Raw genomic sequence first — 16,244 nt, forward strand, 5'->3', positions numbered from 1 at the left:
CAAAACCAGTTAAACTAAAATCAAGTTCTATGCTGAGTCAAAACCCAAAGAATAAAAATGAGTTGAGACGCGTTTTAAAGATGGGATGGATTTGGCTGTATGTTTATCTCTATTTGTGCTGCGATTGACTGACAACCAGTCCAGTCTGGAGTCTGTCTTCCACCTGAAGTCAGCTGGGGGTAGGCTCTTGCATCCTGTGACCCTGTTCAGGATAAGTCATTTGAAAATTTACGAGTTTCGGTCAGGAGGCAAGCAGAAGCCTTTTGGACCAAAGAGAGATGCTTGGTGGAAGACTGATGGACTCCAAAATAAAGTGCATTACAGGTATCCAGCCCCTCTCCGTGAGCCGTCACCTTACCGTGGTGGAGGGGTTTGTGTGTCCCAATGATCCTAGGAGCTAAGTTGTCTGGGGCTTTATGCCCCTGGCAGGGTCACCCATGGCAAACAGGTCCTAGGTGAGGGACCAGACAAAGCACGGCTCACAAAGCCCCTTATGATAGATAAAATCGATGGCACTCAGTTTCCCTTGCCCGGACGCGGGTCACCGGGGCCCCCCTCTGGAGCCAGGCCTGGAGGTGGGGCTCGTTGGCGAGCGCCTGGTGGCCGGGCCTACACCCATGGGGCCCGGCCGGGCTCAGCCCGAAGAGGCAACGTGGATCCCCCTTCTCATGGTCTCACCACCCGTGGGAGGGGTCAAAGGGGTCGGGTGCAATGCGAGCTGGGCGGCAGCCAAAGGCGGGGACCCTGGCGGTCCGATCCTCGGCTGCAGAAGCTAGCTCTTGGGACATGGAATGTCACCTCTCTGGCAGGGAAGGAGCCCGAGCTGGTGTGTGAGGTAGAGAAGTTCCGACTGGATATAGTCGGACTTGCCTCCACACACAGCCTGGGTTCTGGTACTAGTTCTCTCGAGAGGGGTTGGACTCTCTTCCACTCTGGAGTTGCTCATGGTGAGAGGCGCAGAGCAGGTGTGGGCATACTCATTGCCCCCCGGCTCAGTGCCTGTACATTGGGGTTCACACCGGTAGACGAGAGGGTTGCTTCCCTCCGCCTTCGGGTGGGGGGACGGGTCCTGACTGTTGTTTGTGCATATGCACCAAACGGCAGCTCAGCATACCCACCCTTTTTGGAGTCCTTGGAGGGTGTGCTGGAGAGTACTCCTGCTGGGGACTCCCTTGTTCTGCTGGGGGACTTCAATGCTCACGTGGGCAATGACAGTGAGACCTGGAGGGGCGTGATTGGGAGGAACGGCCCCCCCGATCAGAACTCGAGTGGTGTTTTGTTATTGGACTTCTGTGCTCGTCACGGACTGTCCATAACGAACACCTTGTTCAAACATAAGGGTGTCCATATGTGCACTTGGCACCAGGACACCCTGGGCCGTAGTTCGATGATCGACCTTGTGGTTGTATCGTCGGATTTGCGGCCGCATGTTTTGGACACTCGGGTGAAGAGAGGGGCGGAGCTGTCAACTGATCACCACCTGGTGGTGAGTAGGCTCCGATGGTGGGGGAAGATGCCGGTCCGTCCTGGCAGACCCAAACGTATTGTGAGGGTTTGTTGGGAGCGTCTGGCGGAATCCCCTGTCAGAAGGAGTTTCAACTCCCACCTCCGACAGAACTTTTCCCATGTTCCGGGGGAGACGGGGGACATTGAGTCCGAGTGGACCATGTTCCGTGCCTCTATTGTTGAGGCGGCCAATCTGAGTTGTGGCCGTAAGGTGGTTGGTGCCTGTCGTGGCGGCAACCCCCGTACTCGCTGGTGGACACCAGCAGTAAGGGATGCCGTCAAGCTGAAGAAGGAGTCCTATCGAGCCTTTATGGCCTGTGGGACCCCAGAGGCAGCTGACGGGTATCGACTGGCCAAGCGGAACGCAGCTTCGGTGGTCGCCGAGGCAAAAACCCGAGCGTGGGAAGAGTTCGGTGAGGCCATGGAAGCCGACTTCCGGACGGCTTCGAGGAAATTCTGGTCCACCATCCGACGTCTCAGGAGGGGGAAGCAGTGCACCACTAACACTGTGTACAGTGGGGATGGGGCACTGCTGACTTCGACTCGGGACGTTGTGAACCGGTGGGCAGAGTACTTCGAAGACTTCCTCAACTCCACCAACACGTCTTCCTTGGAGGAAGCAGAGTCTGAGGACCCTGAGGTGGGCTCTCCTATCTCTGTGGTTGAAGTCACCGATGTGGTTAAAAAGCTCCTCGGTGGCAGGGCCCCAGGGGTGGATGAGATCCGCCCGGAGTTCCTCAAGGCTCTGGATGTTGTGGGGCTGTCCTGGTTGACACGCCTCTGCAACATCGCGTGGTCAACGGGGAGAGTGCCTCTGGATTGGCAGACCGGGGTGGTAGTCCCTCTTTTTAAAAAGGGGGACCGGAGGGTGTGTTCCAACTACAGAGGGATCACACTCCTCAGCCTCCCTGGTAAGGTCTATTCAGGGGTGCTGGAGAGGAGGGTCCGTCAGGAAGTCGAGCCTCAGATTGAGGAGGAGCAGTGTGGTTTTCGTCCCGGCCGTGGAACAGTGGACCAGCTCTACACCCTTAGCAGGGTCCTCGAGGGTATGTGGGAATTCGCCCAACCAGTCTACATGTGTTTTGTGGACTTGGAGAAGGCGTTTGACCGTGTCCCTCGGGGGTCTGTGGGGAGTGCTTCGTGGGTATGGGGTACCGAACCCCCTGATACGGGCTATTCGGTCACTATACCACCGATGTCAGAGTTTGGTTCGCATTGCCGGCAGTAAGTCGGAATCGTTTCCAGTGAGGGTAGGACTCCGCCAAGGCTGCCCTTTGTCGCCGATTCTGTTCATAATCTTTATGGACAGAATTTCTAGGCGCAGCCGAAGCGTTGAGGGCGTCCGTTTTGGTGGCCTCAGTATTGCATCCCTGCTTTTTGCAGATGATGTGGTGCTGTTGGCTCCTTCAAACGGGGCTCTCCAACTCTCACTGGAGCGTTTCGCAGCCGAGTGTGAAGCGGTTGGGATGAAAATCAGCACCTCCAAATCTGAAACCATGGTCCTCAGTCGGAAAAGGGTGGAGTGCCCCCTCCGGGTCGTGGGAGAGATCTTGCCCCAAGTGGAGGAGTTTAAGTATCTTGGGGTCTTGTTCACGAGTGAGGGCAGGAGGGAGCGAGAGATCGACAGGCGGATCGGTGCAGCGTCTGCTGTGATGCGGACGTTGTATCGGTCTGTCGTGGTGAAGAAGGAGCTGAGCCAAAGGGCGAAGCTCTCAATTTACCGGTCGATCTACGTTCCAACCCTCATCTATGGTCACGAGCTATGGGTCGTGACCGAAAGAACGAGATCCCGGATACAAGCGGCCGAAATGAGTTTTCTCCGCAGGGTGTCCGGGCTCTCCCTTAGAGATAAGGTGAGAAGCTCGGTCATCCGGGAGGGGCTCAGAGTCGAGCCGCTTCTCCTCCACATCGAGAGGAGCCAGATGAGGTGGCTTGGGCATCTGATTCGGATGCCTCCTGAACGCCTCCCTGGTGAGGTGTTCCGGGCATGTCCCACCGGGAGGAGACCCCGAGGAAGACCCAGGACACGCTGGAGTGACTATGTCACCCAGCTGGCCTGGGAACGCCTCGGGATCCCCCGGGGAGAGCTGGAAGAAGTAGCTAGGGAGAGGGAAGTCTGGGCTTCCCTGCTAAAGCTGTTGCCCCCGCGACCCGGCCCCGGATAAGCGGTAGAAGATGGATGGATGGATGGAGGTATCCAGCCAAGATGTGACAAAGCCGCGAAGAACTGTTTTAAAGTGCTATTGATAAAGGAGAGGCTTTACTTTAGCTGGCTTCCGAAGATGAAGGCAGCTAAGTTTAACAACAGCACCAATTTGCCAGTCCAATTTAAAATCACGGTCCAGTTTAAGACCTAGGTTGGAGACTATTAGCTTTAGATCAAGAGTCAGGAGCCCCACGTCAGCAGGACCAAACACCATCACATCTGTTTTCTTTTCATTGGAAATCAAATAATTTGATGCCATCCAGGTCCTGATTTCCTCCAGACAGGATAAAAGCGGTCTAAATGAAAAAGTATGAGTTTTTTGGGGTTTATTTATTTATTTTTATTTTTTGTGCAGCGGGACATATATCTGACAGTCATCTGCTGAGCGGTTGAAGCAGATACCGTATTTCCTGAGGATTAAACTCAAAGGGTGCCGATACAATTAAAACAGCAGAGGCCCCAAAATTTGGAACACCATGTGAAAATCGGGGAGTGTAGGATTCAGAACAACCAAGTCAAACATAAAAAGTTCTGTCAAGCTAAACAGGGTCATAACCACACAAGAGCGCCACCAAACGAGCCAATAGAAGACAGATCCCCCTTATGAAATGCTGCAGTTATATCTAACCAAACAAATGAAACTGCAGACTCTATGTACAGTCTGCAGTTTCATTTGCCAGGAGGATGTCATTAAAAACTTGGCTGACTCTGTGCTATGCATCATCTTAAAGCTATGCATCGTCTTAAAACCTGACTGCAAGACCCTCATGACGTTAAGGTTATCAAGGAAAGATATTTTAACTGCATGTGCACCACTTTTTCCAGAATCTTTTAAATAAAAGGCAGCTTGAACTGGGTCTAAAAATTGACAGTACATTTTGATCATTTCAGGTTTCTTGATCAAGTGTTGAACCACAGCACGTTTAAATTGTGGGGAGACTACACCAGAAAATAGGCTGCTGTTGATAATGGCCAACCGCCTTAAAGAAATGTAGACGAACAGAGTCATAATTGAAGCCAATGGGCTTAGTCTGGAGAACCACATCCTCTAAAAATGTCTGGGGAAACACCTTAAAAAGAATTTAACACTGTCACGGTAGATGGACGGAGGGAGTAAATGAGGTTAGCTGTTGAAACATTATCAATGAAAAACTGCAGGAATCTATTGCATAATACAGACTCAGGGGTATAAATACAGAATTAATAGTTTTGAATAGTAAACAGTCTTATGACAGTTAGCCTAAATTAGGTTTGATTAGTGCTGCCAAGAGATTAAAAAAATGAGATTAATTATGATCTGCAATCAATTGATCTAATTAATCTTGATTTTAATATCATCTAAAAATGGCTATTTTCATTTTAAATTCATTACATTATTGAGGCAGATCAAAAGATTGACATCACAAAAAAGTGGCATTATAAAGTCTTTTATTGTTGATTTGAACAGATGCAGTCCGAGCCATTTACGTTCTGCTGTATTTGAGACTACAGTAGAACTCCTTTTCAATGAAATCATGTTTGCGCCCAGAGGTTTTTCACAACAGGAGACTTTCAATATAGACTTTTCAATATAACATCTCAGATGTAAACACACACACACACACACGCACGCACACAAACAATTTATATGGGTACTCTTTATTTTTATTCCAATCGTTCATAAGTTTAGCATACACTTACTGTATTTGGTTTGTTTAACATTAACGTACATTTGTTTTAGATTAATTACTCCACTTTGTCTGTTGGTTTACAAAAGTCATTTGTACTCTTTTGCTTACCTTACATAAATTTCATGCATAATGTCTTACTTTTGCTTCCTCCATCTTTCATCTTTATGACCGTACTTTTATCCTGTTAAATGTTACATATGTTAAATCAAATGAAGCAACAATGTTATTGGAAATATAAATTATGACCACAAAGCAGGATAACTTCTTGCCACTGTCATTTTGTACAAACAGCAAAGGGTTGTAAAATATTCATCTTCATGCCAGTGTGTTTTTTTCAACACATCGACTAAGTTGAAATACTTTTTTAACTCATAAACTTTTGTTCCGGGAAAACAACACTTTGGCCTCTGACAACATAGTAAGTTACTCGAAGTGAAACAAGTGTGTCACAAGAACACATAATTCTACTCTTTGTACTGTAACTGCATTACTTAATGAATATTTTAGGAGAACATGACATATTATGGTAAAAATTAAACTTAACTCTTCTCGTTTAAAAGAAATGTGGTTGGAATTCCACTTTACAATTTCCCCTGCGTGTAAAAACATGACACAGTAAATGCAAATTTACAATTGATTTTTATTATTTTTTAACTTTTGTTTTAAGCAAGTTGTTTAAGTTCTGGTTGGTGTATTTTATTTAACTTATTTGGGCTATTTTTTAATTTGGTTTGTTTTTGTTTCCCGGTTGCATGTGCTGTTATATTAAACTAAAATTTGATCTGTTTCTCATAGAATGCGAATATTACACCCGGTACTTTTGCCAGTTGCCATGGCACTGGCCTGGATCTATCCTGTGATGAGGACCATTCGGGATGTGGTTTTCGAAAAGGAATCCAGGATGAAAGAAACCATGAAATTGATGGGTCTGAGTTCAGGAACACTGTGGCTCAGCTGGTTCATCACCTCTCTTGTACCTTCCCTGGTGTCTATTGTACCCCTGGCTGCTCTTCTCAAGGCAAGAACAATTGTCACTCAATGCATCAAATGTATTTGACAAAATAACAGACTGGAATTGAAATCTGAAATCCATAATCAACAAGATGTAGTCGTTTAATCCCTCTATTGAGTGTGTACGTCTGCCCATGCAGTCAACTTTTCTTTTAAATAACGTGTTTTCTTCTTGTTGTCTCTAGTGGGCTCGAATCGTGAAATTCACCAGTCTGGGTGTTTTGATTTTTTTCCTTGGGGCATTTTCTACCGCCAACATCATGCTGTGTTTCCTCATGAGTACTTTCTTCTCCAAGGCCAACCTGGCCGCTGTATGTGGGGGGCTGATATATTTAAGCCTCCACATACCACCCTTACTGTCTCTGAAGTTGATCACCACCACCAAGGCAGCAACAATTTTTGCTGTAAGTAATATGTCTTGTTTTTACAATGGGCGGCCCAGTGGTCCAGTGGTTCGCACGTTCACCCTCACAGTGCAGAGGTACCGGGTTCACTTCCAGCTCCCTGTGTGGAATATGCATGTTCTCCGGGTACTCCGGTTTCCTCCCACATTCCAAAGACATGCATGGCAGGCTGATTGAACACTCTAAATTGTCCCGAGGTATGAGTGAGGATTGTTGTTCGTCTCTGTGTGCCCTGCAATTGGCTGGCAACTGGTTCAAGGTGTCCCCCCGGCTGGCTGGGATAGGCTCCAGCACCCCCCGCAACCCTTGTGTGGATAAAGCAGAACAGAAAATGGATGGATGGATGGATGGATGGATGTTTTTACAACATAATGCATCACATTTACTCAAAAATACACCTTTTAACATTTTCTCTCACTACTTTCTCAGAGCTTTCTGTCTCCAGCGGCCTTTGGGTTTGCCTGTCAGTGTTTCTATTCTCCTGAATCGCAAGGCATTGGGATCCAGTGGAATAATATAGGGTCAAGTGTCAGTGAGAAAGTCTCACTGAACTTCGGAATATTTATCATGATGTTTTTTGTGGATGCCTTCATCTATGCTGCAGCAGCCTGGTACATTGAAGCTGTCTTTCCAGGTATGATTGCATTTTGCTCATTTCATCTGATTGACTCAAAATTTCGTCTGAACCAGCTCAAAATCTTGCAAAATAGACAATACTGTAATTTCTGGACTACAAGCTGCTGCTTTTGCCACACGCTTTCAGCTCTGCGGTTTATTTTATGATGCAGCCTGTTTAAAGATTTTTCCAATGGCCGCCAGCGTGCGCTCGAGCAGAAAAGCTAACAGTGAGACGCTATCATGTGTCACAGTGAACACAACCGGCCATGAGAGGGCGCACTTCACCTGTGTTTTGAGCTGGCCTGCAATCCAAAAGCATTTTCATGAAGGCTTTATACTGAACAGAAAATGGACAGCATTAATAAAATGAAAGACTGAGATATGTCAAATTGGACTAACAAATAGAAAAGTATACAAAAATGGACAACAAGCCTGGCTTGTGAGCACTTTACGGCATGTTGTATGTGCCCGAAACACGTGGAAAACTACTAATCTCCACTGCTTCACGGCTGTTCACATGACTCACCATGCGACGCTGTGCAAACTCCCAAACGGCGATATTTTACTATTAATATCAGCCTGGTTACAATGCCGATTGCAAATACATCAGGTCTGAACTAGGGATGTGAATCTCAGCACTGAGGACGATTCGATACACATCTCGATGCACTACCCGCGATGCGATACTTAAACGATACATGGAATTTTCTAGCGACACGATGCGATACGTTTCACTGTCTTCACGATGTGATACGACGCGATACACATTTAGTTCAAATCAATGCGATCCGATATGATACAATGCAATTTGTTGCGATATTGTGCAATTAAACATGATGCAAATAAGCAAAGAAAAAAAGTTTAAAAAAAGATGGAATTCAGTATGGTATTGCAAAAAGGATACCACTTTATTCCTTATAAACAGTAGAACGTGTAAAACAACCTATTTAAGACCTTTCACAATTGGGTTTTGTGCAAAGAAAATGTAAACAATTTGGCACCTGAGACTCACAGCTGTTGCTGTAGTGTAAACACAAACAGACTTATATGAAATATCCATCTTCATAGGACAGAAAAAAAAATACAATTTAAACAATGTGGCAGTCACAGCCTCAAAGCTGCTGTGTGTATTGCAGCGTACTGTAGAGGAGGGGGAGCTGTATATTTGCTTTTGGCCCTCCTTGGACACAGGTTCTTTTATCTCTCTATAAGGTGGAAGAAGACCCAACACCACGTTGTCTTTTCTTCAGTTTATCGCAACGCAACACAAATCGATTTGGGCTCCTGTGAGTCTCAGATTTCATCAGGAAGCCCCGACAAAATACAGTCACACGTTTATATAGGCGTACTATGGTAATGAGGGGCAGGCAGTCCTTCCCCTTATGTAAAAATCAGAAACAAAGAAAGGTCAATGCAGTTCGATGACAAAGTACAGACCATATATGCTCTGCACAAATTATGAGATTGGAGTTCCTTTCTCAGGGAACTTGACAGCTCTGAGGGGCTCAGCAGGGATGGAAGACCAGAAGAAGACACTTGGGGCTGTTAATCACTCAAGGGGAAACAGGATCTAAACTTCACACAACATTCTTTGTTTTAAGTACTTCAGCAGATGTTCAGGACAGAGACTAGTATCAATAGTTCTCATAACAAGGTGAAATTCCTCAACAATTTTCTACTACTACTTCTAGACGAATACTTCCTTAACACGTACACAGACCACTCTCACTGAGTGTCTCAAAATGAAATGTCCAAAAGAGTCATACATATATAGTTTTTCCTTGCGCGGTCACAGTGAGCTGCAAGGTGACCCCCAAAATAAGAGGCGATTTTTTTTCTGATCCTGACCCGGTTTGCCAAGAGTTTCTCCGGTGTCCGACGAGGAACTGGACGGGGAGGGAGGGGGCGGGAAACTTGGCAGTAATGGGGTACCATCGTTTCAAGTGGGTCTGCATATTTGTGGTGCTGCCGTTGTATGGCTTCTTAGTGCGACATTCTTTGCAAATTACGGAGGTTTTATCAAGCTTTCCATCTTTATTTTCGAAGCCGCAGTATTTCCAAACATAAGATCTGTATGCGGGTGCATTAAATATACTAGTTTCCTCACTGCTGCTTGCGCGAACTTACATCGTGTTTCGCTAGTAGTGTACTGCACTGTATGTGACTCACGGCTTCCGTCCGTATTCAACACAAAACGCAAAATAATGACGGTGCATTCATTGCGCCTAGGAAAGGGCAGCTAGGTGACGTTTAACGTGAATAAAACGGCGCTTGAATCAGATTTTACCGATACCCACCAATGCATCGTGATGAATCTAGATTTCACCGGTCAATTGGGTCATACCCAGTGAATGAGCCCATGCACTCGCATCGCGCACGTGCGCATCGATGCATCAATTAATATTGATTCTTTTCCACACCCTTAGTCTGAACAAGCATAGCTCAGCGTTCGTCTGCCTTCACTTTGTGGTCCAAGTCTCACGAGATTTCCCATGAGATTATCCGACGCTGCTTTTATAGTGATTGTGCTCCATTTATTAAATGAGGCAGCATTCACTACAACAATAGAGTATTGTTCACCTGGTTACATATGCCAAAAGAAAACATACCGAAAAACATTGTCGTGAATGTTGACATGAAAGCGTGCATGGTAGAAAGCCTCATGGAGGAATGGTTGATCGGTTATTACGGCAAGCTAGGATGTTTTCACGTTCAAACAAAGCATTACTCGACAGGGAACGGTACCATTTTTTTAAAGCCAGCTGTGTGAGTGCTCTTTTACTGCCGTGGAAAAAGAAACGTTAGGTATGTTATTAAACGTGGAAACCTCTTTCTATGTACCGTCTTTCTTTGCAAATATCTCCTGTTACAATATAGGCACCTGAAATTGGTTTTCAGGTGTTGCTATTGGGCTATGGCATGTCGGAAGTATAAATAAATATTTAGTCACGTGTATTAGTAACAAGCTTCAGTAGTAGCAACACACAAGTAGACTTGTATAATAATCATTACCTGCTAAAACCAAAACTGATTCAGAAGAAAAGTGGCATCTTAAACAATAACAAATCAAATTAAAATATGCTGTCACATGTTGGCTCCTTAATTTCTGATTATTTCTGACTGTTCCATGTCAGGTGCCAGAATCAAACCGAATGATGTTTTTCAATCCCAATCAATTCAGGCTCAGGCAAAACAAAAATACCGACAGAAAGCACTGGACAAAACGAGCCGGGAAAAGCAAACTCGACGCGCTTGCAAAAAGCAAGGTACAAGGAAAAACACTGAAGACACACAAACGAAATGTTCAGAGTCCAACAACACAAAACAAAAGACCAACAGCAAACCACATAAAATCCTTACAAAAAAGGAACCACGAAAAACGAGAGCGACTACGAATGATAGCGAGGTCTAAAAATCAAAGCTTGAGGTACAGCAGCGAGCAAGGTCAACTATCCGACAGCGACTTGGAAACTTGACAGTCCTTAAATGCTAGGTAGTAAGACTTGATTGAGAAACGCATTTGAAAAATGAATTTCCTGCCTAGTACTTGGACTATGGGACCCTGTTTTGAGTTCGCTGTCGGAAGCAATCCTCGTGGCGGCAGACTGGCCTGACATACTAAAACTGGAGCGCAATATTCAATTGCCTTTGTACTGTATGTGCAACTCGAATTTAGGCAAAAACTGATTTGACTTTGGTGTTATGACAATAACATACATGAGTGGATGTGCTTCAGGTCAATATGGCTTGCCCCTGCCGTGGAACTTCCTCTTTGATATCAACTATTGGAAGGGAATTCAAGTGGTGAAAAGCAGGCAGATTCCAGTTGCCCCTATGGAGGAGAATAAAGGTGAGACTTTCGGAATGCGGAACACAAACTGATCCGGCCGAAGCTTACGGGACAGCGTTCAGGGTTCGGCAACTACTTTTCCTGAGTGGCCAAATTTCGGCCACAGGTTATTGACCTAAATTTGAATCACAGTTGCACAATGTGGCAAGGTCAGAATTTGCAGCAGGTTGAAATGCACATTCACGCATGCTAAAGTCGATTTTTGGGTTTGAAGCAATTGAGACATAAAATTCAGTATATACTCAACATTTAGTTTTCCACAAATACTCAATTATAATTACATATATATATATTTTTTATCCTGGACTTAAATTATCCTCAGAAGAGGATAGTTCGGGCGTGGTTTTTTTTTCCCTCTCCCTACCCAGCGATTTCCTTTCTGAATTCTGACTGTAATTTCCCCATTGCGGGACAAATAAAGGGATATATTATCTTATATGAAGCAATAATTGGATCTGTATTTAAGGGAAAATTAGTGACTGGTGCAGGTAGAAGTCATTTGTTATAAGCCGGCTTGCATCCAAAAGTATAACTTGATATTTTGTGTTGACTAACTTGGACTGAAACTTAAGTCGCGACGGTCGCTTGTAGCACAATAGCTAGGAATAGAGGTACTAAGTCGTGCCATTTAAATCAGCCCGTCGAGGTTCGACATCAATTTGGGTGCACCGAGCAATTTGCGATATGACCTAGACTTGGCAGCTGGCAGCTGGTGGCATTTCCTTTGGAGGCACAACGGCATTGTGAACCATGGCAAAAAATTGTCAACTCATCCCGGAGTCAAGGGTGACCATATGGCAGGAAAGAAGGAAAGGGAAGTAGAATTGAAAAAACAGAAAAACAAAAAGTCATCATTCAGCACAATTTACATAATGAATTTCAAGTAATTGTATATTAATATGTCATTCATGTCATTCATTTCGCGTATCAATTTGACAAGAAAAGGAAAAAGTGTACATACAAATACTTTTTCACCCTTATTCGTGCTATACTTATATATTCCTGCAAGTTTTGTGTGTTTTTGTCAAGGACGACGTGAACACACTGGCAATGTCTTACATCACTTTTCTCTCATACTCATAATCAATATTCAGTTACATGACAGCTTTTTTTTGGATTTGACTTTTGAATCTGTTTTTGAACACAGCAAGCGAGTCACACATTTTCAGATCTGTTTCAAAATTATTCCACAAATTACACCTACCACAGAAACATACCTTTGCTGAATGTTTGTTCTCGTTTTGGATTTTTCGCTGAGGCAAGTACAGTGGTACATCTACTTACAAAATTAATTGGTTCTGAAAGAAATTTCTGAACCAGAAAATTTGTAACTAGAGACACGTTTTCCATGCAAATGCTCTAATCTGTTCCAAGCCCCCCCCCCCCCCCCCCCGCCAAATTCAGACCTAAATCTTTTCTAAAGCACAAAAGTGCATCAAAATATGTAATAAATACACATTACAATTAGATTATTGCACAGTAAATGAGAGGTGTGCAAAAGAATATAGTAAAGAATAAAAATGATGGTTATTCAACTTTTTATAACATAAAACAATGACCAACAGAGGGAGACAGAACAGGTATCCTGGCAGTTTGCTGTTAAGCGTCCTGAGATCATGGGTGGGCAAACTTTTTTGCTCGGAGACCACATTGATTTCTAAAATTTGACAGGTGGGCCGGGTCAGCACACGATATGTTACATAAAAAAACTGCATATGTTGACAGTCCATACCAAACAGCAACATAACAAAAGCATTAAAGTGTGAACTTACTCTTTTTGTTGTTGTTGTTTTTCATGAAAACAATGAAACAACTATGGTATATGTCCTGCATGAATGTCCAAGAACGTTAACAACATACTGTACATATGTGACAAAATATTGCTCCAAAACTGTAGCATACAGTACAGGTATATAAAAACTATAAAATAAAAAATATACAAAATATAACAAAGCTAGGACTATTTGCTACAAAATGAGATGAGTAAGAGACCTGGTGGCTTTTCTTTCCACTCACTCACTGTCTCTAACTTTACCTCCCCTAGATCACCACACATGACAACAACGTTGCTCAGCTGATGTTGGGCAAAGAACTTTTGAAGCCAGCCACGGGATGCTTCGAAGTCTTCGATGTTCATAGTTAGCGCAATGAAACTCGCCTCCTCTCTTATTAGCGGTCCAGTTTGCGGAATGTTTTTAACACGGTAACAGTCAACCCATTCCAGGAAAAATTCACGGACTACATAAACTTCTGTGAGGAGAACACCGTACCCACCAGAACTGTGCGGTGTTTTTCCAACAGCAAACCATGGATTAATCCCGACATAAAGGCCCTCCTGAAGGAGAAGAAGAGAGCTTTTTTGTCGAGAGACAGAGAGGAGCTGAAGGCCGTGCAGATTCGGCTGAGAAGAAAGATCAGGGAGGGGAAGAAGATATACAGGATGAAATTGGAGGACCAGTTGCAGGCCAACAATGTCACTGGTATCTGGAGGGGCCTGAGAACCATCTCAGGCCATGACAGCCCAAAGACATTGACTGAGAAGGACAAGAACTGGGCAGATGGACTGAACCGTTTTTTTCAACCGTTTCGACCAGTCGTCTGTCCCTTCCCCCAACCACCAACTGCAACCACTCTCACTGAGGACTTCTTCTCCTCCCCCTCCTCTTTCGATCAGCTCTCATCAACCCAGTCTGTCACCTGGTTCCTGCCTGTCCGTCACAACAGAGCAGGTGAGGAACCAACTGAGGAAGATGAATGTGAGGAAGGCAGCAGGTCCAGACAAGATCAGTTCCCGGCTCCTCAGGACCTGCTCTGACCAGCTGTGTGACATTGTCCAGCACATGTTCAACCTGAGCCTGAAGCTGGGCAGAGCTCCACAGCTGTGGAAAACTTCGTGCCTGGTCCCAGTGCCCAAGACCCCCCACCCTAAGGAGCTGAACAGCTACAGACCGGTGGCGCTGACGTCTCATCTGATGAAGACGCTGGAGAGACTCGTCCTCGCCCACCTTCGACCGCTGGTGAGCCCGGCCCTGGACCCGCTGCAGTTTGCTTATCAGCCTGGCATCGGCGTGGAAGACGCCATTATCTACCTCCTCCACTCAGTGCTGTCACACTTGGAGAAGGCTGGGAGCACTGTGAGAATCATGTTCTTTGATTTCTCCAGTGCCTTCAACACCATCCAGCCCAACTTGCTGTGAGGCAAACTGCAGAACGCCGGAGTGGACCACCATCAGCGCAGCAGGGGACTGTTCTGGCTCCATTCCTGTTCATCCTCTACACCTCGGACGTCAGACACGCCACTCCAAACTGCCACCTTCAGAAGTTCTCCGATGACTCTGCGATTGTTGGCCTCATTACAGAGGGGGACGATCGGGAGTACAGGGGAATGACGAAGGACTTTGTGGACTGGTGCCAGCAGAATCTCCTCCAGATCAACCCTAGGAAAACTAAGGAGTTGGTTGTGGATTTCTGCAGGAAACAGTCCTCACCAGCACCGATGAACATCCAGGGTATGGACATAGAGAGGGTGACCTCCTACAAGTACCTAGGTGTTCTTCTGAACAACAAACTGGACTGGGCTACAAACACGGACACCCTGATTAGGAAAGGACAGTTTCCCTACTCAGGAAACAGGTCTTTTGGGGTTCAGGGGTCGCTCCTTAAGACTTTCTATAACTCGGTGGTGGCCTCGGCCATACATTATGGCATTGTCTGCTGGTCAGGCAGCATCTCAGCCCGGGACAGAAAGAGACTGGAGCGACTGGTCAGGAAGGCCAGTTCTGTCCTGGGCTGCTCCCTTGACACTCTGGAGGAGGTGGGCAACAGAAGGATGCTAACTAAGCTAAAAGCTATGATGAACAGTCCCTCCCACCCTCTCCAGCCCGCCCTGACAGCACTAGGTAGCTCCTTCAGCCAGAGACTGTTACACCCGCGCTGCAAGAAGGAGAGATACCGACGCTCGTTCCTACCAACTGCTGTCAGGCTGCTGAATAAAAAATAGCAACAATAATATTAATAATAATTAAATAATGTGGAAAACAACTGTAAATAGCCCTGCGATTTATCCATTTTTGTTTTTATATTGCACTTAATTGAACGGTGTTTGTTTGTTTTTTCTTCTTCTTTCTGCCTACATTCTTGCTGCTGGAGACTGTAAATTTCCCCAGTGTGGGACAAATAAAGGATATCTTATCTTAAACGTTCATTTACTCGAGCTGCAAGCAATTCACTCTGAGCATGGAAATTGCCAGAATTGGACTGAGCAAGAATCGCTTCCTTGTTTTTCAAAGTCTCGTAGATTTGAGTCTTTCCGACTCCAAGCGTTTCCTGAGTGTTTCGTACTTTGTAACCCGCTTCGTTTATTCAGATACATATCACTTTCCCGTCCGCGGTCATTACTCTCTCCCTCTTTCTTCGTCTCCCTCTCCCTCCCTGTGCTCTGCAATATGAAATTATGTGATTACAAGTCCAAATGAAATTAATGCAATCATTCACATTGAACCTTAATGCGCACCAACCTTCGTCGGGCCGGATTAAAAAGACCAACGGGCCGGAGTTTTTCCACCTCTGTCTTAGATGTTAAAATAAAAACAAGGGGGGAACAAGACAGACTCTAACCATTCTCCTTAAATGGGAGTATGGTTTGAAACTGAGGGGAAAAAAAAACCCTTAGCACAAAGAGTGTGCATTTTAAAGACAAGTACAACGAATCTCAAGACTTAACATGGCGTGAACGGGGAGGATGGAATAAGGGGAAAGTGTCACAAGCAAGCTTTTGCAGTCCTGTCTTGTTGCATGGACTGATGAAACCTACTCATATGACAGACAAAATATCCTCCAAATGAAAGAGCAGTTAAATTGCAATAGTTTCAACACCCTTGAGCATACAGTATATTCTTATGATTTGGCAGTAGCCGACTCGCTTGAAACCCAGAAATGTCTTTTTTGAAAACGTGAACGTTCACACTGACAAAATTATC

Source organism: Hippocampus guttulatus, chromosome 21, assembly GCF_054856545.1.
Source record: "Hippocampus guttulatus isolate MCC_2025c chromosome 21, RoL_Hgut_1.0, whole genome shotgun sequence".
NCBI classification, from domain to species: Eukaryota; Metazoa; Chordata; class Actinopteri; order Syngnathiformes; family Syngnathidae; genus Hippocampus; species Hippocampus guttulatus.